Below are 8,755 nucleotides of genomic sequence, written 5' to 3' on the forward strand. Positions count from 1 at the left end.
AACAACAACAACAAAAACAAAGACCATATGATTCTCTCAATTGATAAGAAAAAGCTTTTGATAATATCCAGCATCTTTTCATGATCAGAACACTTAAGAAAATAGGTTTAGATGGGTCTAAGAACATTTCATCCTAATAGTACTAAATACACCTTCTTGTCATCAGCCCATGGATCATCCTCCATTCTGAATATAGAGGCCATATGTAGCAAACCCAATATCATATTGAATGGAGTAAAATTGAAAACATCGCCACTCAGGAAACTAGACAAGGATGCCCATTGTCTCCACTGCTATTCAACATAGTAATGGAAGTCTTAGCCATCCCAATTAGGCAAGAGAAGGCAATCAAGGATATCCAAATGGAGTCAAAGGAGATAAAACTCTCACTCTTTGCAGAGGACATGATCTTATATCTGGAAAACCCCAGGGACTCAACTATAAAACTCTTAGAAGTGACCAAGGACTATAGCAGTGTCTCAGGATACAAAATCAATACTTACAAGTCAGTAGCTTTTATACACACCAACAATAGTCAAGCTGAAAATATAGTCAAGGACTTTATTACTTTTACAGTAGTAACAAAGAAGACGAAATACCTAGGAATTTACCTAAAAAATGATGTGAAAGACCTCTTTTATAATGAGAATTATGAAACTCTGAGAAAAGAAATAGCTAAAGTTGTAACAAATGGAAAAACACACCGTGCTCATGGTGGGAAGAATCAACATCATTAAAATGTTCATACTACCCAAAGCAATCTACAGATTTAATGAAATCCCTATTAAAGCACCATTGTTAAACTTTAAAGAGCTTGAAAAAATAGTACTTTGTTTTATACGGAATCAGAAAAAACCTTGAATAGCCAATACATTACTCAGAAATAAAAACAAATCAGGAGATATCATGCTACCAGACTTCAGGCTATACTATAAATCTACGGTGATCAAACAGCATGGTACTGGCATGGTACCTACCATTCGATCCTGCAATTCCTGGGCTAAGTATATACCCAGATGATCAAAAATCATTTTAGAACAAAGACTTGGCACCAGAATGTTTGTCAAGGCCCAATACATAATTGTCAAGTCATGGAAGCAGCCTAAATGCCCATCGACACATGAATGGATTAACAAATTGTGGTATTTGTATACCATGGAATACTATGCAGTCATAAAAAGATGGAGACTTTACATCTTTTATGTTTACCTGCATGGAGCTGGAACATATTCTTCTTAGTAAAGTATGTCAGGATTGGAATAAAAAGTATCCAATGTACTCAGTAGTACTATTAAACCAATATATAATCACCTACACCTCATACAAATGATAAAACACATCTATAGTCCAGAAAGAAGAAGGGAAGAGGAAGGGGAGGGGAGGGGGAAGGCCAGGAAGAGGGAGTATAATTGGTGCGACCTCACCTAATATGCACAATGCAATGGTACACTTCAAAACTATTAAGAGTAGAGTATAGGGCAGCACCTATGGCTCAAAAGGGTAGGGTGCCGGCCCCATATGCTGGAGGTAGCAGGTTCAAACCCAGCCCCAACCAAAAAAAAAAAAAAAAAAGAGTAGAGTATAAATGCCTTACCAGAAAAAATAAGTAAGTGAGGTGATGGTTATGTTAACCAGTTTGATGTAAGCATTTCACATTGTATAATCAGCACATTTTACCCTATAAATGCATTAATGTACACAGCTTTGATTTAATAAAAAAAAAAGAAATCATCAAACTACAAAAAATACCTCAGCAAGGAAAAAAATAGAAAAAATAGTTAAAGCAAAAAGGTTCAGAATCTTGGAATTTGGGGCATGAATATATAGATACACATTGTATTTTTATTTCTACTTTCCCATATGCCTTTAAGTATCATTAAAACAATTTTATGCAACAACACTTTAAAAGTTTTGAAGACTAGAATCATTCTATCTCTTTGCAATTTCTTTTTGTCAAACTAAATAACAAACAAACAAAAGAAAACCAGACAAAATAAAATAAATAACAAACAAAGACTGTCTAAAAGAAAGTGGTATTTATTCAGGAATAAGACATTGCAAAGCAACACTTGGGCGTAGTGAATTATGAGCATATTCCCATTGCAATGCCCTATTACCAAGTAAATATCATTTGCTATTGGAGAGCCACTCTCTGTTATTTACATGGCCATAAATGGTGCCCAGAAGATCTGGAGCAAAATCACATTTGAAAGGAATCAGCAATTATTGGAACCGATGTGCAGCACTCACTTGAGCCTGTACTCTGCTTCCCTGGCTTGCCTTTCCTGCCCAGATGAGTCATCTCTCAGGCTGAGCCTCCCTCTTTTTGATACAGGCTTTTCAGCTTTACCCGGGATTTGTTTTGGTTATAAGGCTACCTTTAATAAAGGACCTTATATTTCTCCTGGAACGATTAAAGACTTTTTATCTCTGGGGATAAATTCTTTCTGGTAAAAAGACAAATTTCCTTCTGATTTGAGTACTCTGATTTCTACAGAATGTATGTTCTCTCTGAGAGGCGTGTCTTTTCTGATCATTACTTTTGGTTCTTTCAGCATGCCTAATTTAATATTTTGTTTAATCTGCATGCCTGGATTAAGATTTTCATTAACACTCTAATTTTGGTTTGTTTACATGCCTGGTAAATGATGCATTTCCTCTTTTCTAAAAGTCTTCTGAAAGCATGAATAAACATTGTAAACTGTAGGTGTTGGCCAGGCACCATGGCTCACACCTGTAACCCTAGCACTCTGGGAGGTTGAGGCAGGGTGGGGTTGGGGGGGGGCTCCTTCAGCTCAGGGGTTCAAGACCAGCCTGAGCAAGAGCAAGAAATGCCAGTACTAAAAATAGAAAAAATCAGCTAGGCGTTGTGGCAGTCACTTACTGTCCCAGCTACTTGGGAGTCTGAGGCAGGAAGATGGCTTGACCCAGGAGGTTGAGGTTGCTGTGAGCTTGGCTATGGCCATAGCACTTTAATCTGGGCAACAGAATGATACTCTGTCTCAGAAAAATAAAACATAAGGTTTGGGTGTTGTTTATTGAGGGGAGCACAAGTAAAAATAAATTTAAAAAAAAATATATATATATATAAAACGAACTGTAGGTACAGGATGACTGGTTAAAAGTCACTATGATCTTCGCTATCTAAAACACCATCCATGGCAGGGTGAAGTAACTCATGCCTGTAATCCCAGCACTTTGGGAGGCTGGGTATCATGTGCACTCCTATAGTCCCAGATACTTAGGAAACTGAGACAGGAGGATCACTTGTGCACAGAAGTTTGAGGCTATGACAACACCACTACAGTTTAACCTGGACAACAAAGCAAGACTTTGTAGCCATAAATAAATAAATACATAAATAAATAAATTGTCCATCCAAACTCTTGATAGTCTCTGACAGAATTTATAGGACTTTCTTTGCTCTTGAGAGATTACTAAGAAACAGAACAGCATTCTCAAACTTTAAAGCATTCCAAGTTTCCAAGCATTCCAGGACTCCAGTCAGCTACATATTATGGCCAATTCTTATGCACATTTTGAACCAATGGTCAGGAGGGGCACAGTGGTTCATGCCTATAATGCTAGCACTCTGAGAGGTCAAGGTGAGTGGATTGCCTGAGCTCAGGAGTTCAAGACAAGCCTGAGGTATAGCAAGACCATCTCTAGAAATAGGTGAGTGCTGTGGTGGGAATCTATAGTCCCAGCTACTTAGGAGGCTGAGGCAAGATGATTGCTTTAGCCCAAGAGTTTGGAAAAAAAAAAAAAAAACAAACAATGGACAAATTACAACGAGAAATATTCAGAGTTCAGATGTCATTATTCAAACTCTCTAAAAAAACTTGTAACCATAAAGTTAACATGTAGGGTCTTCTAATTTCCTCTCTATCTATTTTTTTCTGTCTCTTTCAGTTTTTGGTACTGGAGGTGGTTTGGAGATGAAGTCTTTCTCTGTTGCCCAAGCGTAAGTGTAATAACCTGATCATATCTCACTCCAGCTTCAAACTCTTGGGCTCAAATGGCAACCCCCACACCCACACCCCCACCTCAGTCTCCTGAGTAGCTGGGGTTACACGTGTGAGCTTCCATGTCTAGCTACTGTTGACATTGACTCTGCTAACTTTTCTGCTGACATTGAGATAAAAATTCACTGCTACGTCTTTCCAGGCAAAAAAATATATATTTTTTTTTGAGATGGAGTCTCATTTTGTCACCCTTGGTAGAGTGCCATGGTGTCACAGCTCACATCAACCTCCAGCTCCTGGGCTTAGCCAATTCTCTTACCTCAGCCTCCCAAGTAGCTGGAACTACAGGAGCCCACCACAACCCCCAGCTATTTTTTTGTTGCAGTTTGGCTGGGGCCAGATTGGACCCTGCCACCCTTGGTATATGGGGCTGGCACCCTATTCACTGAGCCACAGGCACCACCCCAGTCAAAATTTTGAAAGAAGGAAGAAAGAGAGAAAGAGAGAGAAACCTAAAAATTGCTAGAATGCTTTCTCACCTACATTGACTATTCAAGCAAACCAGACAGGCAAACAAAAGATAGATTTGTTATTACAATTAAGGCTACTTGAAGATATATTTTTTTTTAAATTTTTTTTTTTTTTGAGACACAGTCTCACTTTATTTCCCTCAGTAGAATGCCGTAGCATCACAGCTCACAACAACCTCCAACTCCTGGGCTTAGGCAATTCTCTTGCCTCAGCCTCCCACGTAGCTGGGATTACAGGTGCCTGCCACAGTGCCCTTCTATTTTTTGTTGCAGTTTGGCTGGGATGAGGTTTGAATCTGCCACCCTCCATATGTGGGGCCAGCGCTCTACCCACTGAGCCACAGGCACTGCCCAAGATTTTTTTTTTCTTATGTAATTCAGCCAATCTTAGCTAAAATGTAATAAACATTTTAATATTTAGTCTTAAACGCCTTTGAAAGTGACAAAAGGGGGGTAAATGTGAAAATAAAATTATTAAATATAATTTCTTTACCCAAAATTCTGATCCATGAGCTATAATAGATTACCTATCAGAGGAAATAAAGTTTTAGTCATGTGAACAGGTACTATTTTATTAGATATATAATTTGGATCTGACTGTCTTTCATAAACCAGTTAAGTTTATATGTGTTATTATCTGAGGACTAAAATTCGGAAATGAAAGCTATAATATTTTTGTTTGTGTAGGCATATACGTTTAGGTGTGTTTATGTACCTGTACTTGAATTATGTTGTATATTGCATCCATCTGGTAAAATCTGGTCTAGTCAGCCAGAAATCCCTTAAGAAATTCTAATCGGATTGGATAAATAAGCACTCATATAAAATATATATTAATTAGTCCAAATGTCTTTCAGTTCATGTGACTTGAGTACATTTTTGATAAGTAAGCTGGTTTTAAAATTATTGCTAATGGCTGGTCTGACAATATTGGGTTCTAAGAATTTATTAACGTTAGTGTCACTAAAGTTGGTATAGAGCCTTCTACTGTTAAATTTGACTGGCTTAAAAATTAAAAAATTAAAAAAAAAATTTTGGTAAAACAAAATAAGAAGTATCTTCCAAATTGTCGGCATACATTTTTGCCTGAATTCACTGGTAAGACAGTTTTATGTTTGTCCCTGTCAGATGTTTTAAGTTGTCAGAGTTTGGCTAAAATGTTACCAAACTATAAATCCAGCCTAAAAATCCAGCCCCAAATTATTTAAAATGGGAACTGCTCTATTCCCAGAGCCCTGTAAGCTGAAAGTAGATGAATTTTAAGAGACTCATCATGTGTCTGACATATGGATCACACATAAAGTTCAGCAGACTACTCAAGGCCATGACCAGAATCATTCTGCAAACCAGGATGAAAGTTGATGTTTTCATGCTGTAGATCACTTCTCCCAAGATGTTAGAATAAGACTTTATATCATAATGAGATTATTACCACTCTTAATGCCTTCTTTGTTTACTTGACAGGATTATGATCGTTTCAGTTATTCAACTGACTACTTTTAAGCCTAGATTCATGGATTAAAACTGTTATGCAAACTGGGATTTATCATATTATTAATTTTATTCTGTGTGTTCCCTTTTCAAACTTTGTATCTGTTATTCGTTACCTGGTAAGTTTTTCCAGAAGCACAGTGCATAACAGAATAATCTTGGCCCAGTACCTTAAGATGATAGCAAAAGAACAAACTAATTAAACTTAGTAATGAACTTCGGTTAGACTTTGATTGAGATCCGCTCCCTTCAAATCTCCCTTATTGCTCAAATAAGGGTTTTGACACTGACTCCTAGCTACCAATTACTTCTTCCAATGTGGGATTAAACAAGCACCCAGGATAGGTCCATCCTATCACTGGGGAAGATCAAAACCTAACTCTAGGGTGGTTGTCTTTGGTGAAAACTCTTGATCAATAAAGAGAAAGATGAAAGTTGTCAGAATTAACATGGAGTCACTTGTGCTAAAAGAAGGAGAGGAAGAGATGGAGAAAGAGGAGAAAAAGTCCCAACAGTAGAGCTGTAGAAGCTCATGAAAGGACGGTCCTAATGCAGAATGGCTTATGACAAAAAGGAGCACAAAAGACTTGGGGAAAAAAGAAACACAACCTGTACAAAGGCCATCACGTTACACAACAAAATACTTCTGTGAGGCCATCTGTCCAGCAATTGCCTGTCCAAACTTGGATTGGCATTACCCTTGTTATTTATCTTTGTAGCCAAGGATAATCCTTTCAAAACAAATATATAATTCTTACATTTTCTTTAAAATACTTTTTCTTCAGGCTTCTGGTGGCTTAGGCCAAGGCAGGTGGATTGCCTGGGCCTCAGGAGTTCGAGACCAGCCTGAGCCAGAGCGAGACCCTGTCTCTAAAAAATAGCTAGGTGTTCTGGGGAGCACCTATAGTCCCAGCTACCAGGGAGGCTGAGGCAAAAGAATCTCTTTGAGCCCAAGAATTTGAAGTCACTGTGAGCTATGACACCTTGACAATCTACCAAGGGCAACAAAGTAAGACTGTCTCAAAAAAAAAAAAAAACCTAAAACCTTTCTTCCTTTACTTCCTTGGATATGCCTGTGGTTTACTAAGGCATGCCTATTATCATTACAATGCTTCACTCCCCAGTAAACACCTTTTTATTTTAGGGGCCTCTTGGTTGTTTAGGTTCACCTTCAACGGTTCTGCTACGATCCTTACTATAATGCAAATTATGTAAAATTCATAAGGAACTCTTAGAGAATAATTTTATTTATGATTTTGAGAAGCAATTCATCATTTTGCTTTTAAATACCACCTTTATCATTATAAACATCTTTCTATTTATATTTTTTAAGTGGTGGAAGTTTTCCTACAGCAGGAAAATTTTTTTAGGGGAATTAAAAAAATAGGAAACATTTTCTTCTGCCACAATTCCTTCTTCCCTGTCCTTAGCAGAGCTGACACAGAGTGGAGGTTTTTCTTTTCTTTTCTTTTCTTTTCTTTTTTTTTTTTGAGATAGAGTCTCACTTTATCACCTTCTATAGAGTGCTGTAACATCATAGCTCACAGCAACCTCAAACTCCTGGGCTTAGGCAATTCTCTTGCCTCAGACTCTGGAGTAGCTGGAACTACAGGTACCTGCCACAATGCCTGGCTATTTGTATGTTGCAGTTTGGCTGGGGCCAGGCTCAAACCTGCCACTCTCGGTATATGGGGCCAGCACCCTACCCACTGGGCCATAGGCACCACATTGGAGTGGAGATTCTTAATGGATGATTTTCACTTACTTATGAAACTCACCCTTTCACACTTTCTAGAACCTAAAATTAAAAAAATCCAAATTTGTTTAGTTAGAGTCCTTAATTGCAAGTAAGAAAAATGCAACTCAAAGTAGGGTAAGAAAAAAAGAGAAATTTACTGGTTTGCATAAATAAAAGGGCAGGGAGACAGTGGCTAAGCAGGATGGGAAGACTAGCAAGGATGAGAATCTGCTAGCTCCTCATCTCACATCTAATACCAAGTCAGTTTTCTCAGATTCTCAAAGGAATGAGCTGCCGTGTGGATAGTTCTGGACTGACTTACTTCCTGATGGTCTCACTGCTATTGAGGCGAGAGACCCTTCTATCTGACATCCAGTTAAAACGACCCCAGGGAAGAACTTGATAGGCATGGTTGGGGTCATCCTTCCCTTGCTGGACTGATCATTGTGACCAGGAGGTGAAGAATTAAGACTGACTCAGTTCAAGTAAGAGGTCTACCCAAACATAAATGACAGTGTATAGAAAATGGTGCTCTCATTTGGACCATATGACCTAGGGTGGCAGGGGTAGTACAATCTACCCAAAGAAGTAACCGACTATCCCAAGAGACAGGAGACATCCTGGGTAGACAATCAAATAAATGTTCTCCATGACTGACAAATTAGATGAATGGCACTAACATTATAGAACAATTCTTTGTTTTACAAAGAAAAAATAGAAAGTTTTCAAAGAAAACTTAAGAATAAATGAATCACTAACGACCTGTTTCAACCATGGTCCATCATCATTTATAATCTTTCCTCTGCAAGCAGCTTTCACTTCTTTGGTTCCACTCACCCTTCATCATAGTTGCCATAGTACTATTTTGATATATCTCCCTTCAAATGAGCAGCTACTGGTTGAGGGTGATCAACTCATAATTGGATGGATGTTACATTACATTTATGGCTACGAATCCAAATGGACACTCAACAACTCACTTTTCCCTAGTAATATTTACTTTAACATTCAAAAAAAACAACAATACCCTG

This window comes from Otolemur garnettii, unplaced genomic scaffold (genome assembly GCF_000181295.1).
Source record: "Otolemur garnettii isolate 467f Iridium unplaced genomic scaffold, OtoGar3 scaffold00071, whole genome shotgun sequence".
NCBI lineage: Eukaryota > Metazoa > Chordata > Mammalia > Primates > Galagidae > Otolemur > Otolemur garnettii.